The sequence below is a fragment of the Harpia harpyja genome, chromosome 18 (genome assembly GCF_026419915.1).
Source record: "Harpia harpyja isolate bHarHar1 chromosome 18, bHarHar1 primary haplotype, whole genome shotgun sequence".
Classification (NCBI taxonomy): Eukaryota; Metazoa; Chordata; class Aves; order Accipitriformes; family Accipitridae; genus Harpia; species Harpia harpyja.
In genome coordinates this window covers 3758934-3780596 of record NC_068957.1, presented here as the reverse complement: position 1 = coordinate 3780596, position 21663 = coordinate 3758934, and the positions used below count along the sequence as shown (strand labels likewise).

At 45.3% G+C, this 21663-nt stretch overlaps 1 protein-coding gene across 1 annotated transcript in view; it reads right to left on the bottom strand.

Moving 5' to 3' along the window:
- TRPC5 (transient receptor potential cation channel subfamily C member 5) overlaps positions 1 to 20867 on the bottom strand; it is a 104983-nt gene extending 84116 nt beyond the window's left edge. The window contains exon 1 of the mRNA XM_052813894.1: positions 20552 to 20867. The gene's annotated coding sequence lies outside the window, so the exon portion shown is untranslated. The remainder of the gene's footprint in view (positions 1 to 20551) is intronic.
- Between the last annotated feature and the right edge of the window lie 796 nt (positions 20868 to 21663).

The following is a 21663-nucleotide window of genomic DNA, read 5'->3' as shown; positions in this document are numbered from 1 at the left end:
ACAAGTCAGGCCTGGTCCTAGCGTCCTTCACTGCCACTTCTGTTGAGACAGTCTCTTGACAAAATGACTGCCTCGGCTGTGCAGTAAAGCAGGGTATTTTATTGGGAGGTGGAAATGCCATATAGAAAAAAGAAAAGAGAAATCTTCATAAAAAGAAAGTGGGAGGGAGCTTCCCCTGACAATGATAATAAACAGAATAGTCTGCAGATAAAATAAAGAAGCAAAGCCAAATCCTAGTTCATTAAGATAGCTCAGGAAAGAGCCTAGAACTGCAAACCGGACAATTTTTGAAGACCCACAGAAACGCTGGAGGAGATAAACACACATTCATTTAAAATAGAAAAATGTTGTTCTCAGGAGAATTAAGCATGCGAATCTAAAAGACACAAAAAAATGCTGCACAGACATAAAGCAGCATGGAAGAGGAGTAACACTGTTATACTGCTTGTAAGTAAAGAAATGCATAGGACACAGACATTTGCTACTATTAATGCCCTTATAAGGTTCCTGAATAATATCGCCAGTATAAAACTTGCCTATTCAACTACCAGACCATTCTTATAAAGTCAGAGATTTGGGTCAGAGATTTGTAGGAGTAAATATGTTATTTCTTAATCTTTGCCTACTTACATTGTGTCCTTTGGCTACCAACAATAACACCCATCTCTTACATGGCTTTTCAGCCACAGATCTATAAGTTCTTTTTAAAGGACAGGCAGCATTCATCCTCTCATTGTATGAGTGGGAAATCCACACCAAACAGAAGTGAAGTGACTTGCTTCATCCTTTCGTGACAGCAAGTGATAATTGGCCAGAATTGCCCAGAAATACACATACATATATATGTATAGCTTAATATGTGTAACCAATCCTTTAGTGTCTACTGAGACAAACACAATGCCAGAGCAATCTGGAGTCCGAATGCCTCCAGGGGAGCTGAGTCACTGAGCCCCTTTAGAGGGATGTGAAATGCTCTTCCCCTGCCCTATTGTTGCCTTCTGTATAGAGAAAACCAAGCAGGAGCTTTGCCTCTGCCCACACCTGCTCCTCACCCTACAGGCAGCCACTGTGGTTAACAGGAATACTGCAGTCTCTCTTCCTTGGGCTCAGGTCTGAAGTTTGCAGTCCTGCCCCATGATCTTGCAGTGGAAGCCTTCTGGCACCCTTTTCCAATCTCACGGTAGTGACTTCCCTCTCCTGGGGCCAGTGCCCTGATGGGGCACAGTAGTTCTGTCCCAAGAAAGGTTGCACAAGAAGTGATGATAAAAAATTTAAAAGCCCCACCTTACTAGAGAAGCACCTTATTTTAAATATTCCACAGGGCTACTCTGTCAGATGCTGAAAAATCTGCATGACATTATCTTAGAAATCAGTCCCTGGTCTTCCTAAGGGGAACTTCTCACATGGGCATAGGAAGCTTTTTTTTTCTCCCCAAGCTCTTGTCTGCAGTATAACTTAATGTTGCTGCTTTTTTTTTTGTATTTTCTTTTCTTGAGATACTGTTCTAAAATTTTCTCCCATTTTCTTTTGGATTTAATTTTGCAGTTTGCTTCCCTGTTCAGTTAAGTGTTCATTCAAGATATCTCGGCTTTCAAGCGACATCTGAGGTGAGGCTCGTCAGTTTTTCTTCAGAAGAGATTTATTTTGTATGTTCTCAGTTTTAGGCTCAGCTACAGTATAACTGCAGGGGGTTCATGTTTAAATTGAGCTGTATTCCTCTGGCTGCAGGAGTGGGCCTATGCAAAGGCAGTGCACAAATCCATAAATAAGGCTTGGCACGATTTCACTGCTCTACTTAATGCCGACATTTGCAAGCTCTGTTTCCCCAAACCTCTTGCTTCCAAATTCCTGCACCTGCTAATTTGTTAATTCTGTTTTCAGTGAGTTTAGACTTGTGTATTCTTAATTATGCTAATGAAGAATAAACTATTTAAAATATTAATGTTTTGCAAACTTTAAAAAGAAAACAGTTAACAAATACCTTGCCCCTGGGTCTGTCTTCAGTGCTGGATTCACAGACTGGTCCTGGGCATTCCTTTTTCTCTCCCAGATTCTCTTGAGTGGACGTCCTGTCCTCCCTCCTCCTCCCTCTCAGGTCTCTTCTGACACAGCTTCACTTTCCCCTTTTCTGTCTGATCTCTGCTGAGAGGAAGATCTTGCAGGTTAATGAAAATCACCCCTGAAGTGGTAATTACCACAGCTGTCTCTACTAGTTTTCTTTTCCTCTCTTGATACTGATCTCCTCTCCCCTCCAAGGCTCTATAAAGGCTCTTTTTTTCTGCTCTCTTCCAGCTACCCCTCGTAACTGGTGTCTGGAGCCTGCTGGGAGTTACTGGGGTGCTACAGACCTTTGTCCCCCTCCTGTCCTTTGGGCATTTCTCAGATATCTCTGCAAGGCAGGAGAGTTATACTTCTGGCAAAGGAATGAAGCATGAGATAATCTGTGGTCCCTACAAGGCAGTAGCAGTGGCCTCTCCTCCCCATGCACCTACAATTTTAAAGCACTGCTCTTCTGCTTTCCCTGAACATTGCTTTGCAGAATTGGTTTATGTTTTCCTGGCTTCTACATAAAATGTAGGTCAGATCATGGTAGACGTACATCAAAATTGTGATTTACTACACATGAAAGGAATAGTGAGCACTGAACCTGCAAAGAAGAAAGGTGACTAATTGCTTAATTTACCCAAACAACATCTACCTGCAGACTGTCTTTGTTCTTGGCTTCTTGGGGTTTCTTCCTATATGTGCATTCCTGATGCACCTTTAGCTGTACTTTTTATGCGCCTGTCTTTCCTGGATGTCTACGCAGAGCTGCTAAATCGCAGATATACAACATGTAGGATATCGTTCTCACCATCTCCCTGACAAGATAGCATTGTTTCTTACAGTACAGATGGCTTACAAGATACTGATCTCTGCCAATGGAGCAGCAATGTACTATCTGTAAAGTGACTCTGAAAGGAACTGTTTTGGCATTAAGACTGAGATTGAGGATAAACCACACCATGCAGTCAGGGCCGAGCAGGCCTCGAGAAGGCCATGTAAGTAGTATCACTCTTAGCAGCATATCAAGGACTTGTTTCACCCCAGGAGAGCAGTCTTCCCCAGGGTTGTGTGCTCTCCATAACTGTTTGCAGTCTGCACAACTAGACTACACTAGATTACAGTCATGCCATGCTTGTCACTTCCTTGGGAGTCTAGCCACATTTGCTGGGGTTTATTTTCAGCCCTGAGCTCTGAGAGTTCAATAATTACATGAGAATGTGTTCTGAAAAAAAAAAAAAGTTTCTAGCCTCTAGGGTGTGAAGTAAAGAGTGTGAGTCACTGAGTGAACTTCATTGATGCAGAAACCAGACAGAAAGTGTCCCAAATTCTCTAGGTTTAAAAATCTCATTAACTTTAAGCCAAAGTTTGCAGATCTGAGGTATGGGGCAGAGAGGGGAGAAATGGGGCATTGGAGCCCATGAACTCAGCAGTACTGTGGCTGCTTGATTTGGGCATGCCAGACCTTCTCTGCAGGCCACGGCACCACCTTCTCTGTAAGCCCTTCACTGGCTGGAAAAAAAAACAGCGTAGTCCATGCAGCAAGGGATGTCTTTGTGCTCTGCTCTGGTACCAGGCGGGTCAGGGCAACGGTGGCATTTTGTACACTGACTCATGCCCGCACATTTTAAGGATTGCCTGCTCTGCTATTTATAAAGCTAAAAGGGTGTTATCACTCAGTCAACACAGTGCAGAAGCATCACTGGGTATTCTCCACGAAGACAGTTTTGTAAGTCCATTAAATCATGCCAGCTAGATATCATACATCCTTGTTCACATGTAGTGTGAGAGGATCCCTTCGACTCAATCAGATAAAACAGCCACCAATTTAACACCACTTTTGGCAGAGGAGAAACGCGTTTCTATACATGCCTACTTACAGCCAAGGCCTGCTGAAGCTTCTCTACTCTAAGACACCTCTATTACTGCCATGCAGAGCTTAAAATCAGCTGAGAAAATATGTTCCACACTAGACAACTCTATTTAAGCACAGTCATAACTGTGGCTATAGACAGAAATGCAAACAGCATGTATATTACCAGACAGGCACTATTTTCAAATTTCTTTCCTTTTTCTTTAAAGCCCTAAGTCTAAGAGCCCCCCTCCCACAAATCCTTGCTTAGTAGCACATCTGGTTAGGGCTCCCTGCAAAACAGAAAGTATCATCACCCCCATTTTCTAAGTAAAGAAAAGCAGAAGACACTACCAACTTTTGACAGGAAGCCTAGGGCCAGCAAAGAGCGTCATTGCACTCCAGGCTCACACCTTAACCACTGACTGACGGCTGAAGTATGTGTGGAGTACTGTAGAGGAGAGTAAGGCTTCAGGGTAGCACAGCTGTTTTCCCTACTGATGTTTTGACTAGAACAAGGCACTAGAGCAGCAGATGTACAGTGATGATGCACTGCTAGTCTCCTCTGACAGGCACTGTTCTCTCAAATCCTCATTTTCTTTTGCCTTCCTCTTGCTTTTTTCCCTCTTGATTTCTTAACTGAAAGCTTCCATCTACGATGGCTGTGAAGAAAATCTGAAAATGTGGGTATCTGATGCTTAGACAGCTACAGGAGTTAGCAGAGAGCCTGGGCAAAGAACAAAAGGCTGAGTCCCATATATCTCTGGGACTAATTCTGGGGCATGATCATCAAGGTGCCAATGCTGATTGCAATTCCAGTCCTTATACAAGACAGGAGACGGAAAGTTACCGGTTTGCATTATTTATCCTTCCTACCTCCATGCTTGGGTGATTTTTGAAGACACCCTCACCTCTTTTGCCTCACCTAAAAGGGGCTGCATGAACAAAATTTGTACAAGAATTGAACAGAAAGGGAGCTATGCTCAAGGTGTTCATTGAAACAGAGGAAACACACAGACATTTTAAATAACTATGCAAACTGCTGGAGGGACCACTGCAGATGTCAGACATCAGTCAGATGCCGTATCACCTGGCATGTTACTTTAATGAGTAGGGACTGGAGAGGCACTTCCACCTTTTGCTTTCTCTGTCTGACCCCAGTCCTGGACTCTGAACTACCTCCTACTGTGAACACAGCATTGGCAATGTAATCCTCCCTTCTGAGAGTTATTTCCAGAGGAGCAGGTCTTTTGACATTGACTGGAGAAATGAGTATCAAGCTAAGATCCCCACTGTCTAGCTACCTGAGGCTTAGCTTTCTGCAAACCTTCAAAGCTGTCAGGAGGGCTGGGGACGACCTCTGGGATGACTGCAGAAACAGCATAACCACGTCAGCCAAGTTTCTCACAGATCATCAGGGCTATGGCAAAACAAGCAGAACTGATGTGTGGGAAATGAGATTAGTTCCCAGCTCTGCTCTGGCTTTGGCTTCTCATGTCAGTTACGTGAAGGGTCTGGTGGTTCCCACCAGAATCGGGTCGGTCTGTTATAAAGTATACTCCACCAAATGTGGCAAAATAAAGGGTGGGTAAAATCCTTGAGGTGCCTGAGAGCTTCTCTGGGGTTGAAAAGAAATCAGGATTCTAGCTAGGAGTTTTAGCAGCAGCATTTGGTCTATCTGACAGCCACATCCCAATGACACAGCAAAGTAGGGATCTTTTCCACTGCCTTTCTGGTGCACCCTTGGGCGAGTAGTTTGTCATGTCTGCACCTCTCTTTTGCTTTAGAGTATATGGCATCACTGGTAGCTACAAGTAAGGACACCAAGAGGCCCTGGTCTTGGTTGCCGTAACAGGAATGAATTCTGTTTCTAGAATTCATTTTTTGCCTTCCTCCCAGCTTCGATAACTTTCTCTCACTACACAGCTCTCATCTTCAAGATACTGTCAGCACTGTTCTTTCCAGACACATAAAGCAGATAAAGTGTCTGATTAAAAAACAGATCCAAAAGGCTAAAGCCAGCTTGTATAACAAACAACTGGCAAAGACATTAAATTAAGACCTGGGGATTTTTTTCACTTACACTTTCAATGGGCATGGGCATAACGACCATGTACAGTTCTATAATTTCAAGCTCTACCGTTAGTTTTACACATTTTTTTGTTCATCTAATTAGCTGTTAGCATTCTTGAACACTGTCCATTAAATTTTATTACCCACAATCAAGTTTTCATAACAGAATAGCAAAAATGATGGCAAAAAGAGTATCCATGGAAGACATTATATTCCCATGCATCACTGCAAGGGAAAATTGAGACTTTCCTCAAATTCTGAGCTGTTCCTAGATGGACTGCATGACTGACTAAAATCCTGAGCCTGATTTTGCTTGGGGGTACATTGTCACAAGTCTAAAATTATTTCTTTGACTCTTTAGAATAACCCTGCATCTCTACTGGCTTAATTACACACAGGACTTAATTTGGCTTCACCGAAAGTATTCAGGTCCACAATTTTCTCAAGACCTTCTCATTTTTCAAGTCCCTTTCTGTAACTATAATAAAGGAATGGTTTTTTATTTAGAAGGTAGTTTCAGCTAGAACATGCATGAAAAAATAAATAAAACAATGAGTTTTTTACACTGATGAACTAAGGCCAAATTCTTCTCAATTTAGTGAGGTTATGTGTCGTAGGCCCTGTGTTCTGAAGGGCCATGATGGACCAGAAGTATCTTTTTGTTTAATGTTACAGAACTTGTAGCCCAGCTATCTTTCCTCAGCTTCTTCAGTCCCTGTTCCTCTGCCACAGCTCTCAAGTGGGAAGCTAGATTCAGCACCGATTTTCCTGTGCCCTCCAGCACTCTCAGGAGCCCTTGCATTCTCTTTTTTAGCTGGATTTTGCTGTCAGTGAAGACCTCTTTTCAATTTTGTCTAAAATGCATTAGGCCAGTTGCTTGCTATTTGCTTTCTTGTTTGCATACCTTTGGCCCAGCAGGTCTGGCTCCTTCCTTCCAAAGCTATTTTCAGAGCTACAGTTCAGGTCCATCTTTACTGATTTCTGATCAAAACACAGTAGTGTAGACCTTACTACCAGCAAGCACCTCTGACAACCACAAATACTGTCCTCCTGTGCTGCATCTCTAGCCAGAACAGCAGCCGGCAGAAGCTGAGCCAAACAGCCACATCATACATGTTCTCCAGCTTTCACACAGGCATATGCAATCATGGAAAACTACAGGGCATCAGCCACACCCACAAAGAGTTCCCTGATTTTAGGTAGTGGCAAAGTTAGCTATTCACCTATTTGGCTCTATCTACGTGAGCACAAGTACTACCTTTCTCCCCACAATGAGCAAGGGATGCTGTTGCCGCTGTTCATCCTACAGTTCCCAGGGCAATGAACTCATGTACTCTTTTGTCAGCCTTTCTCCTTGCAAGAGGGGTGTTTCAGCTGGAGTGAGAACTGGTACATCTCTTAAATGTCTCAGATCAATCCTATGCACTCAGGAATTTCTCCTGTCTCCTAAAAGACACACTCAAAGTCTTCTGCAATTAATTCATTCCATGTCAGCTATATTTCCATGGGAAGGATGAATGATGAAGGGGAGGAGGGCTATAAGCCCTGGGCTCTACCCATATTACCATGGGGACTACAGCTCTTCCCTCTGCCCTGCTTTTGCTCCAAGCTCTACCTTAAAATAATTAAAGGTACTGCTTGCTGCTGACCCGACTGACCCTGGCTGACTGCTGTGCATCACACCCTGCACTAGCCGTGTCACTGTTTGTTCTCTTTGCCCCCATGATGCCTGCTTGCCTCCTGCCCTCACGCTCTTGCAATGGGAAGGAAGGCACTACAGTCCTTGCATCTTTCCCCAAGGCCAGGCCTTGAGGCTCCAAGTGGCATTTATTCAGAGTATGCAATTTGGAGGAATTCCAAGTTGCAGATGCTTTTCTACCTCAAGTCTTTCTTTTTCCTCCTAGTAGTCTGGATTTTCTTTCATCCCCAAGGTGTCCCAGAACAGTCCACCCTCACTCAGTCATGGATGACTTATTTTCCTTGGCAAAATCAAAATGTTTTGCTAAGGGTATATTCTGGGCCTTGAAATAGTTGTTTGGTTTTTTTTTTTCTGTGAGGATTATTGCCCAGTTTCCCTTTATTTGTGCTTTGAGTTTTATGTGATGCTTTTAATGACAGCAGCACTCAAGCTCACTCTGAACGTGCTATATCAGGTAAAGCAAACAGTGGCCCACTCAGTGAGACTCCCTCTGAAGCCAACAAACCTGGTCAACATATCATGCTAACACTAACACCAGTCCCAAACGGCTGCTGACTTAGCCAAGATACCATGCATTGCCTTCAAGAGGAGCTACAGGAGTGAGGGGTCTGGGTGAAAGAAGCTGGAGTCCTCCAAGAATTTCCCTGTATTTCAGGGGAGCTACTGAGTCTCCTTGTAAATCCTTAGCAGGATGGTCCACGCTGTTACACAGTGACTATTGCCTGGTGTCTGGCTATACTGGTTCCACAAATGTTACTTGGCTGACATTTCAGGTTGAAGAAGTCAAATGCTATCCATATGTTTCCCAAATTTCATTCTGGACTTCAACTTTCTACAAAAGAAAATGATGGGCAGTGATAGCTCTAGGGATACTGCATCCCTGCCAAGGATCCTACAGTTCGAGCTGCCCAAAAACAAGCGCAAACACTGCACCAAATAATGCCACAGATTGTGAGTGGAAAGCTGGCATGAAATGTTCCGCATACCTCAAGTATGCCCTCCTTAAAGCCTGGAAAAGGTGAAACCACTCAAACAAACAAACAAACAAACACCATCCCTCCCTGGGGAAAAAAACAAGATTGCCCGCTCTGGTTTGTGTAGTGTTTGACAAGAACTACTCTTCCAAAGCCACTGCACCAGCCACTGAGCCAGCCAGCCTCCTAAATCTGCGATTGACAATGAAGCTGTTTGTTTGTCATCTCCAGGCTGAACAGGAATGACATTTCTGTTGCAGTGCAGTAAAAGGTTAGCACTTGCATAAGCTGATAAATGTGAAGTCAAGGTGACTCTACTTTATGTATTACATTAGCATAGGACTGCAAATCCTTAGGGCGCACACAGAAGTCTAAGTAAGCAATATAAGCAACTATGGCATTGCAACTGAACGCATCTCAGGGAAAATCCTCCCTTTACACACATAAAATGCAGGACAAAATCTCATAGTGTGTCTGCAGTCTGCTAGGCTCAGGGCAAAGGCAGAACAAACCAATGCTAAGATACAAGGGATGAATATTGCCTATTAACATGGGAGATACCTTTTCCATGATATTATTACTTTCCACTAAGTTGAACAAAAAGACCCAAGTTCTGGAAACAGTGTCTCGTTGTAACGCCTGCATGATCAGATGAATAAATCTGTTTTAATTAAATGCCTTTTTTATAGTAGGCTGTAACAAAATATTGTGAGAAAGTGAGAAGCTGATAGCTGGCTTTGAGATTTCAAGTAACCTTCTCCTAATTAAGTCTGTATATATTTATATGTCATCTTGGTACAAGAAAATACTTAGAGCTCTCCTTTCTTTTAACTTCCTTTTCTATTTTCCTTTCTAGTGTTAGTTATTAATTTACTATGATCTTCCTTCACATTACTTCAGCCAAAGCAGAGCCAACTTGTTTCAAAAGCATCTTATGCACTCTGAATTTCACTCTGCTTATGGAGATTCACTTGTCTTGCTGACCTCAATGACATAATTCCTAATTGCACAGGTAAAACTGCAAAGAGAAGCCACTGTTCTGGACTCCTTCCTGCTTCATTACACTGGGCTGCTGCCATTGACTAGACTCACCAAATTAAAACTCTCCTCTAACTCAGCAGGGAAGGTATTGCAAGCACATCAAAGTATCTCCATGCTTTGCTTCTCGTTTCATGTACCACTGATGTAATCTATCACATGCTGTTACTGAACTTCTTCAGTTCTCAGCCCCAAAGCCTGCTACATTTTGAGTTAGTCTATTGTCACTCCCACTTTTGGGCTCTATCTTCCCTACTCAGGACCCCCCAAAAAAGCAAGAGAAGAGACCAAGTGCCAATTTAGGAGTATGTCTCTACCTATATGCCACCAGTGCTTTTCTGGGCTTGGATGTGTGCTGCAGGGGAGCTTTAGTACCAAATAAAGCACAAATTTGCAGGACCATCTCCTGGCACCTTATATATCTATACGCAGAAATAGGGTGTATTGGTAGCAGGAAACATTGGAGGGTGCTCTGCAAAGACTGTATTGACATTACCCAGGAGGGTAAAGAAGATGTTCAGGTCATGGTATGTTCCTGGGCTGTAACAAATACAAATAAGATTCTTTACTGAAACAATCACATGTGGTTGGGTTCTAATATTTACTATGGGCTAAACCTATGTTTTTCTGCCTCATAAGGTCTCCCCAGCTGCCCAGACATGAAAGGCACTGTGAGCAGTACTACGAACATATACTACGCTGGTCTAATGTGAACAGATGACTGGGTTTCCACCAAGAACAGTCCATTACTTTGCATATTCATCAGTTTCCATGGACTCAGGCATTCATGCAAAGTGTAGTCATTCTCCAAACATCTATGAAAACTGAGATGGTCAAACTAAAAAACCTTTTGGTATCCAAACACCCATCTGTGTCTCTAGCATCCCCGTTGCACAGAGGTGGTCCATCTAGGCTAGAAAAATTCTGCAGTCTGAGGAGGCTGTTTCCAGAGTTAATTTTTCAGGTGCAAGAGGTTCCCTTTAGGACCAACATGATGCTCTTGATAATGATAATTGATCCATATGGATTCAACAGGAGTGTTGGATAAAAACCAGCAGATCAGGCCTCTGGATCCAAACCAAGATAAAATAAGAATGAATTTAAATGAGAAAAGAGTAGGTCTACTTATGTGGTGGTTAATTTGGAAACAAACCAGTACTTTTGAATAGCATCAGTTACCCATGATATTTATAAATTATCTTTCCTATACAAGGCTTTACTTCCACCGAAAAGAAGACCTGCCCATATTCTTCACTTTTAGTATTTGCAGATTAGAATTTAGTCTTTTATCCCTGCTTTGGGCTGACCTTAGCAGCAGTAACATTCACATCTATGTAATGGAGAAAAAAGACTGCCCCACAGCTTGATCCACTCCCCATCATCCAGCAAGACAGAGGCAAAGAATCAGCCTGCACTCTTCTTCTACAAACTTCTACAGGAGCTTCTTCTACAAATTCTCTTGCTTGGATCCTCCATCTAAGAGTGTTTCACAATTATTTCATAAATATCTTACTTTATGTTCCTTTCTTCCCAACTGCCAGTCCCATTTTAGCACTGGACATGTTCAATATTGAATTTAAGCTGGTCATAACAGCATGATGCGTGTGTGTGCAACTGCACCACTGCTAATGGTCTCTTTGTGGGAAGTGGGCTGGGCTTTGTGCCCCCCCCCCCCCATCTGAAGTCTCAATTCTTTATGACTTGATTCCCCATTTACTACTCAGAGGCATATTGTATACGTTGGGGCTATAAAAGATGATTAAAACGGGAAACGATCCATCACAAAATCTACACAGCATGTTGGTATCCCTCATGTAACCACTTTATTAGTAGCACACTGTTCTTTTGCTTCTGAATTAATAAACTGAACTCAGTGACAGCTTTGTGTGGCACAGCATCAAGGAAGCAAAAGACCTGGCTTTGACTTCTCGATCTTGCATGACCATGGTCATGCTGCTGTGTTTCTCTTTCCTTGTCTGTAAAATGGGTGACGATGACGCTAATCTATCTTAACTCCCTGTTAGCTCAATCCGTAAAGCCGATTTAAACAGCATCTTCAATATGGGCACAGTATTAATACCATTTAACATACTTCAGATTTTCCAGAAATGAACAAGAACTAAAAGCCTAATTTGATTTCCTTTGAACTCTGCATTCTCTTCATAACTCTTCAACATTTAAGCACAGGAACACGCTACAGACCTGCCTCACTGCTCTGTGACTGCATACTGCCGGATGCCCCAGCGTGTAGCCACTCATGCACGGTTATCACTTGAAAAGGGAGGAACCCCCATGCTGTTATGTGTGTAACAGCACTCAGCTTGTCAGTACTACTGGAGGGCATTTGAACAGAGCAGGCTCTCAGGCTCAAGCATCAGTGTCTGGATCAAGAGGAGCCACATCTTGTGGCTGCCCAAATTTTCCTATAGGCATCACAGAAAGTGAGAGACCAGTCTACAACCCATTGCTGGCAAAAATGCGTTTGGCCAAACATCCAGGAATACCGGAGCCATTTGTAGAACCTGGATCAGGTTCTGAAATGTCCATAAACAACAACAAAATCCATCTAACAATGTAGTTGCTGTGAATAATCTGACAGCAGTGGAGATTTGACAGGTGTTTGTGGTCTTATCCCGGTTCAAATGTAGGAACAGGATCCTTTCACAGCACCACAGCCTCAGCACTGCAAGTTTGGCAGCTAAAGGACTTCAGTCAAGCAGAATAACCAGATTAAAGGACTCTAAAAGAGCACCGCCATGAAAGGGGCTATGTAGCAGGACTGCAGGAATCACATCTCTGTGCCTCTGTCTGGAGCAACTCTGTAGTTCCCTCCACCTCAGCCTGTCACAGTGCAGAACAACACACTCAGCTTTTATCCAGCCATTTGTAACTCCATGCTTACGGAGGGCCGAGCCTGAACACAAGCCCAAACTCCTCGGTTGAATCAGCCCCCATTCTGGGAGGGACAGAAAGACGCTTCTGAAGAGGTCACCTTCACAAGTCACCTGCCACACTGGTGAAGGTAGGTGTCCCTGCTCCACATACGCACCTCTGGTCACTGAGGGGAAGCTCTGCATGCAGAAGCAGGAAAAAAATAAAGGCTCTGATCCTAAAAAAGCGAACACACAAAACAACTCCGAACTGGCCTGCTCTGCATAGGTAAAGTGCCACAGGGGAGGGAGCTTTGTTTCCAGTTGATTTTTTGTAAGAGAGAAGGATTAATCCAAATGTGCATGGGAAGGTCATAGCAGCAACCCTGCTCCTTCATTACACCCCAAATACTTCGCCCTGAATTTTGGTGACATCAGCTATTGAGCCTTAAAAAAGAATGAAAATAAGCCATTCACAGGACAGTGAGAACATCCAAAATAAAACATTGTTCTTCAAGCCCAGATCCAAAGTTCAATGAAGTCAGTGAGCATTTTTCCGTTTCCCACTGTTGTTTCTGTGCTCACCTTACAGGACCAGCGGGTCCCTTCCGATTTCACCAGCAATTCAACCCGTGGCCAGTCCCAGGACTAGTGAAAGAGGACAGGTCACTTAGAGCCACATTTCCCTTCAGCCAGGCAAGAATTGGGAATTCTGAGAATTGAGCTTAGCCTTGGACTGGAAATGTCTCTGAGCAGGGACCAGAGTTAATAGCTCTGACAAATCTGATCTTTCTTCCATACAAGACCAAACAGACTTTGGGCCAGGCCCACCCTTGTGTTGGTGGTCTGAATCCCAGCCTTTCCTGTTCCTTCCCCAGCTCTCTGCTGAGTGATTTAAGTGCCAGGCTCTCAGCTTCTCTAGATGCACCATTTTGCATAAATAATTACAAACTTTCAGGGCTTGGTGACTGTTACGTTTGTAGGCTGGAGTGACATTTTGGGAGTCTGTAAGATTTTTCTAGGAAGAAACCCCCCATTTTCTGTCTTGTTCCATTCATGAGTACATTCAAATCTTCAGCAAAGTCAGAAGACAACCCAGAAAGATCTGCTAGTATTTGTGCTAACTGACCCACTCCATAGATGTATGGCCAGTGCAGATGAACTATTTTTGACTGGAAATCAGTCAGAAACCCTCACATGAGGAGCCAGAAGACTTCTAAAACACCTCTTCCTTTCATCCATTGCAGCATCCTGCATGTATTACTTTCAGCCAAGCCACTCTTCAACTTCTTTCTTTTCCCAAACTATTTCAGTCAACCAGGGGTTCATGTGGCTTCTGTGGACAGCAATGGGTTTATTTTTGGGAGGGGTGTCTACACTCACTGATTACATTTTGTGCCAATAGCTAATGTGATGGCTTGTTGACTGCTGATATTCATACCCATGTCTTTGACAGGCAAGGCGCCCACTCACCAGCTGCTCAGCCTGTTTGATTAGGTTACAGACAGGGTGCAGGGAAAACTGCAGGAGATAATGTGGAAGTGAAGCCATTTTGTGCGCACGCACAGGGGCGCGTGCTTGCAGGACCATAACATATCGCTCCTCGTCACCAACTCTTCATGTAATCTCAGCAGTGTGCATGTGTGCACACCAGCATCAATCCCTGTATATGGTGAAGAAGTAAGGGGAGCTGGAAAGAGATCATTTCAAACTTGGCGTGATTTCAAGATCAATAGAAACCCACAGACAAATGTCAGAACATTTGCCCTAACACTCCATAAACACAGAGCTCCAGGCTTAAACAAAGATGTGCATTTTCAGGCACACACTTGTTTTAGACCTTGAGTCTAAGAAGCCTGAAGCCCTTTTTCCAGCTATAGAGCACATCCCTGGTCTGGGTTCAGCTTGTGCCCCTTATGTTTGTGGCAAAGAGAGGGGACTCAGGGTCTGTCAGGAACAGTGACATGGCCATGTTGTATCTATCTCCTGTTGTGCATCCCCCTGACAGCAGGAGCTGGCAATGGGGTGTCAGCCAGGACCTCATCGGAACTGTTCTCCCAGCCAAGGAACCGGGAGGCTGGTGGAGAACTGGGCTGCTAGCTGGGCAGCCCTGTTCTCTCCAGCAACTCCTGTGGAGCCACTGGGCATAGTCAGCTCCAGATATGGCCCTCGCAGACCTTCCCAAGAGGGAGGTTAGTCTTTGTTTTCTTGCTGAAGAAACAGGATATTGCAGAAGCAGCAAACTTAGGAAGACATTTAGGATTCTTCAGAGACTCAGTCTGCTCTTCCCGAACAGCAAAGAAAGATCTGGGTAAAGGATTTTCACTATAGCCTTAAATATACTGCAGGGACTTCATATCTTTTGTTTGAACATTCTCTCTGCTCTCCTGTCCTCTTCCTCGTCCCTAGATCAGGCTTTACTTCCTTTGCCAATGTAACCTCTCCTCTACTGTTAAAAAATCCCTCTCTTGCAGCAGATGCTTCTCTTTTTGAAATAGCCTTCCTAGCTGTACCTTGGGGACCCATCTCACAGCCATTTATTCAGTGACCATGTCCCTGCATCTAACTTGACCTCCCAAGAGAAATGGGTGAAGAATCAGTGACAAGGTGCTGACATCCTAGGAATCTTTATTCCTCCTGTTCCTATTAGGAACAATTTTAGGCATTAGGGCAATTTTATAAACCTAGAGGTCTTTCCAACTGGAAACTTTCAAATACCCCAATAGACATAATGCAGATATTTCCATTAACTGCAGCTCTGGGCTAAATAAGAGATCAGCACCTCCATTTCATAATGTAGCACAAACCAGAACAAACAGGACACAGAGACTGAATGAGAGAGTGGAATTATTTCATCTTCTTGTCCCAGCCAGAGCCCTGAGCCCCAAATGGCTTCATCGTCTCACACCGCTTTGCCAGTAAGGCTTCACACAATGAAATTCTTGCAGCTTCTTATGTTAATCCATTAATACCTGTGAGAGCAGGCTGAAATCTCTACTCTGGTTATCATTCTGGAACCAAAATGCCCAATAAACACTATTCCATAAGCTCTGTTCTTCACTCTTTATTTTACCGAGAAGAAAGTGAATTGCTGTTTTAGCAAGCTATGTGTGCCAGTGCTGGGAGAGCACAGGAACAGATTAAAGCCATGGTCCTTCTATTCCAGCATGTTATCTCTGGTGATGGGTTAGTCTGTGTCCACTGCATTTACAGTGACTGTTCCCTTCTGCACTCTCCCTGCATCTGGCAATTCATAGTGTAGACAGCCAGACGCTAGTTACATCCAGACCACCTTGTTTCCTATCCACTCTGTTCGTTGTGAACTCATCTCATCTTTTTCAACCTGCTTATGCTTTTGCCCTCCACAGCATCCTGTGGTAATGGGCATTACAATTTAATTAGCAGACATGATAGGAAACATACCTGGCTCTATTCAGGTGCTTAAGTCGGTCTTTCCCAAACAGTGAATCAGATTCCTCTCTAAGGATGCAAAAGGGATGCGGGACACATGAGAGGGGCCAAGAAATTGCTTCAGTTCTCACTGGAACATATTCACTGCACATGAAGAGGGAAAGAGACTGAGAGAAGGGAGAAGGGAATAAGGACAAAGTAGCTCCCTGGCTTGAATCCAGAGATTGAGCTGAGAATAAATAATAATACGTGTCTAACGATCTAACAGAAACACCCATAATTCCTATTAGCAAAAATTATCCTGCTGCCCAAGTCAAGTCTCCTATCATGGCCACTGTGACCAACACTATACAAAACCTGATATACTCTAAAGAAAATTAAAAATGGAGAAATGAGGACTGATGTCTACCTGCTACTCATGCACATAGAGAAATATACCTTGTCTCTCCAATTCCTCCCCTTCACAGCCATCATCTCATAGAAAACACCACAAGGATGCCATACCTACAGCCACACTTCACTCTAAGGTTTCTTCATTGCCTTCCAAGACAGGAAATCTCAGGAAGAGCCCAGGCTTTATGTTGAACAACTCCACACAACACCACAGCATCCTCTCTTTACCGTGACGGTAAAAGTGGCCAAAACAGGAGGCACGTTAGCCAGCAGGGAGGCAGAGCTCTGGGGAACTGATCCTTGTGCAGCAGAAGGGGACCAGCCCCAGCTCTCCTCATTTCAACCCTGGATGCCAGCACATTTCTTGCTTCCCCAAGAGGGAACTTAACCTAACTTACCCTGAAAACACACTGAAGCGTAATAGCTCAGACAGCTGAAAGGGATAAAAATCCTGCCCTAGCTTTTCAGTGACTGCAGTCTCACACACACACAGACAGCTCCATCTTCCTGTGCCTTTTAAGTGCACTGGGCCTGGGCATTCAAAAGAGGACCTGACTGGCAAGATGCTCTGTTGCAGTGATTTGTGCTTACTGGTCATCTCCCTTGGCAGGAGAAACAAATGAGAATAGCCTTTGCCTTGCTCTGATTTTGTGCTAGAGACTCACCTAAATGAGAAGAAACCTGCAGTTGTTTCAAAGCTACTGACTTGCTCTGGTACTTCTTAACCTGAACCACAGGCTGGGTCTGGATCCTTCTGCAGTTACTCATACCAACACCACATTTCTATCCAGGATTTTGGGTTCAGAAACTTCCAGGAATCACTTGCTAGCTTGTATTTTCCCCAAATTGGACATTGTAGAGACTACCAATCAGTCACTGGCAGCACCCTGCCTCTCCGAGACAGGCAGTACACCTGGTTCCCAGCTCTCATAACGGGCCATTTAAATGTTCCCAAATGCAGCTTTTGATGTGAGCCTGCTCACCTTTGTACCAGACTATCAGCCCAAGCAAGTGGAAAACTCTGCTTGCTTGTAATACTTGCATGTAGGCACTCACTTCATACAGGTTCCTCTCATTACCAAATGTAAAAGACTGTGGCAAATCCAGTCCTGCGTTTTTGATGGTTGAATCCTGCTGAACTTGGTGATCCTTGCTGATCATGTCATTATAAATGTCTCATCCTTGAGGTTGGCTTTTCTCTGCTTTCTCATGTTTTCCTTTCTCTAGCCAGAAATGATTTACATGTTTGTTTACTCTGAGCTACATTCATCTGAGTCATTCAGCAACCCTCTACCCACAATCATATTACAGCAAATTTTGAATTGGAGTCTCAGTGAGTGAGTATTATGCTGTTGTGAACATGGGAACAAGGGGCTAAACTCTGGGCCATATTCTGCCACTGCGTTTCAAGAATTGACCTGTGCTACGAACGTGTCAAAATTCAACAGGATCATAATCCCCTGTGTTCTACATTACTTCATAAAGAAGGAGAAACTTCAGGCAAAGGAATTACTCTATATTTACACCAGTGTAACAATTAGTAGGATTTGGCTCATTTCGTACAAATTATACTACTGTACTTGTAGGAATAATCTTTTCTGTTTTAAACTAATTTTAGCCACCCTTGAGTGGTGATTATCGAGCTCTTCCATCTGTTGTAGAAAAAAAAATTACTTGCACATAGCTTTTGTGAATTTTCTCCTCTGAGGTATGTTTTCAAGAAGTGTATCTCTCAAAAAACAATGTAATCATATTATTAGCAAGACTCATAACTCAGCTGACAGTACCTTGTCTATTAAATCCACAACATTAAAAGACCTCAGAAATAAGATTCTAAGAATTTTTTTAAGGTTGTCTGAAAATAAATATTTGCAAAAAGCAAGCTAATCAAAGCATTTTGTGTCTTGCATTACCTCAAATGAAATTCTGAGTAGAAGTTATTCAGAGATTCTACCAAAGCAGAAGGTGGTTAAGAAAAATAACAATGCCTTTTAAAAAATATATTACAAAAGCAATGAGATTTCAATGTGCTAGAATGAAAGCAATGCACATCAAAATACAAAGAATTCTCTGAGAATCCCAGTAATAAAAATAAGGAATTCTGTTTATATTCTATGTACTTGCAAGATAAATTAAAGTTGATCAGAGGTTAGTCTCAAACTCAAGTCCTTTTCCATCTAGTTTCTTTTCACAGTTAAAAAAAAAAAAAAAAAGCCAACACCTGGACCTTTTTCTTTACTTCTAATGCTAGAAATGTGCCCTGTGGCAGTATCTGAGACATAGTTCTTGCCTAGGAAGACTTGCTCCTACCTGATAGTGTATTGATCATTGCTCTGTCTCAGAATAAAACCAGATGGAATAGCAAAGCCACACCACAGAGACCAGCGGACTCACAGTGGACCAGTTTTATGTCATGGTCAGGGTAAGCTCTTTCATGTCTTCATCCCCCACTTACAGCTTAAACGGTCTAGGACTGAAGCGTTTCTTCAGCTGATAATTACTGCCAAGTTACATGCAGAGAAACTGGGGATAAATATTCATGGACGGAACAAAGAGTGACACGGCTGATAACACCCAAATGTGGTATTATTTTTTCTTTTCTTGAGAAATGACACTAGATTTCTTTACAGGGCAGTATTACTCAAGAAAATAGTTCCTTTAGTCTGCTTTGGAGCTGCCCGAAAAGACATTTGGCTACAGTTTCAATAAACTGCCCAAAGATACTGCTTTAACTTCTGAAAAGCATTTTTTAAAACAGCAATATAGTAATCTGCATTTTCACAGTACCTCCCTGGCTGAAAAGTGTTTTCAAGGGCTTCTGAGTAGCTTCACACAGCCCTGAGAAGCCGTAACACAGGATAAGCTATATTTTACGGAGAAGGCAAGCAACGCTGAAGAACACTGAGAGACTTGCCCAGAATCAGGCAGGATGTCCACAGAACATAAGTAAATAAACCTCCTCAGTTCTTCTCCCACAGGGACATGCACACACACACACACAAGCACTGTAACCACATGACCACCCTCTTTCCAAAAATCTTTCCCTCCATCTCCTCTTGCATTCTGCACAGGGCACCACATTACATAAGCTTGCTTGCAAGGAGGTGCACCTGACACAAAACTTAGGGTTTACATTTGACCAGCAGGGAGATGAAATATTTTTTATAATACAGTGGAAAAGTTAAGAGGAAGTGATCAGGCAGACTGAAGTTCAAAGCGACGTTGCTCCCCTGCAGCAGCAGCGAGAACGCAAGACTTCATACATGACTGTTCAACCATGTTACCTAGAGCATGTAGAATTTAATGGAAGACTTGCACATTACCATATTCATAACCATGACTAACAAATCTGTTGTCAATGCCACCAAAAATATCACACAAGCAGAATGTTTTTATACCAAAGAGACCATTGAAGTCACGGCTCCATAGTAAACAAATGAACTCACGAAGAGTCTTGAAAATGAGCCCTGACTTATTTTTCAGGCTGCGGAATTTGATAAACTATGAACTGCAAGATGCCCGAGAGTCTGTGGACCGAGGGGACGATAAATGAGGAATTTCTTCTGCGAGCATCACAGCAGAGAGCACCCCCTCCGATAGTACTGTTACCTTTCCCATTTTGAGGGCTCGTGGGTCAGCGAGACGACTCACAACCAGGTCAGAGGATGCCCTAGTTAATAGCAATCTACATTTGTATTTAACCCGTGCATGTGAGGATGCAGGTGGCCGATAGGGTACGTGCTGTCATTTAGCCCAAGGACAGCTAAAATTCAGCACCGTCCCTTAGAGGCTGCGAGTCCCGGCGGGGCCGGCAACTCCCGCGGGGAAGCGCGGCCCCGCCGCCCGCCCCGGCCCTGCTGCACCGCGGCCGCTCCGGCGCTGGCAACTTCAGCGGGAGAAACCCTCCGAGCCGGGGCAAGTGGCTGCTTGTGCCTGCGGGGGGGGGGGGGGGGGGGGATGTACAGGGAGCGGCCCCTGCCACACGCGGCTAGTGTGCGGCGCCCGAGGACACGGGGTAGCAGCCGCGGCTCCAAGTTCGGGCAGCGCCCGGAGGGGACGGAGGGGGGGCTCTCAGCCCCCTCCTCCCGCCTGGCCCCGCCGCCGAGGGGCCGCTCCCCGCGCAAGGTGCGAGCCCGCCTGCCGCCCCGTCGTCGTCGTCCCCCCCCCCCCTCCCTCCCGCCCCGGGGGGGCCGCTCACCTCCGCGCCGCTCCGTCAGGCTCTACATGCCGGGGTGGCCGCGGGCCCGGGTCGCCGGGCCGCGCCGCTCATTTGTAATCCGCTCCGCGCCGAGCGCCGCGGGGGGCGGGAGCCCCCATGCCGCCCCCCCCCCCCCGCCCGCGCTGCCCAGCCGGTGCGCCCGAGGCGGGAGCGCTACGCCGCTGCCGGCGGCGCGGAGCCGAGGGGCTGGCGGCTGGCAGGGCAGGGCGGGCGCGGCATCGCTGCTCCTCGGCCCGGCAGCGGGCAGGCGCCGGGCAGGGCTGCGACCCGCGTCCAAAGACAAAAAGAAAAAAAAAAAAAAAAAAAAAAAGCCCGGGTCTCCGCGGTGCTCCCCGCCGCCTCCGACCGGCCCTCGGCGGCAGCCGGGCCCCCAGCCGAAGCGGAGCGTCGCGCCCAGGCGCACGCAGCGCCCCTCGCACTCCCTCACAGGGACACGCCGCCCCTCACACGCGCGGGTGCACCCTCCCCTCACACGCGCACACGGATGCAGCCGCCCCTCGCACACACAAGCGCACCCCCCCACACACACCCCCTCCCCTCACACACCGACACGCACACACACCCTCCCCTCACACGCACACGCACACACCCCCTCCCCTCACACACTCACACACACACCCTCCCCTCACACGCACACGCACACACCCCCTCCCCTCACACACTCACACACACACCCTCCCCTCACACGCACACACTCCGCTCACACACTCACACACACCCCCCCCCCTCCCCTCACACACTCACACGCACACACACGCTCCCCTCACACACTCACACCCACACACCCCCTCCCCTCACACACTCACACCCACACCCACACTCCCCTCACACACACACCCCCCCACACACACTCCGCTCACACACTCACACACACACACCCTCCCCTCACACACTCACACGCACATACACGCTCCCCTCACACACACACACGTGCACATACCCTCCGCTCACACACTCTCACATGCACATACACGCTCCCCTCATGCACACACACGCACGCACACACACCCCCTCCCCTCACACACACACACACACCCCCTCCCCTCACACACTCACATGCACACACCCCCTCCCCTCACACTCTCACATGC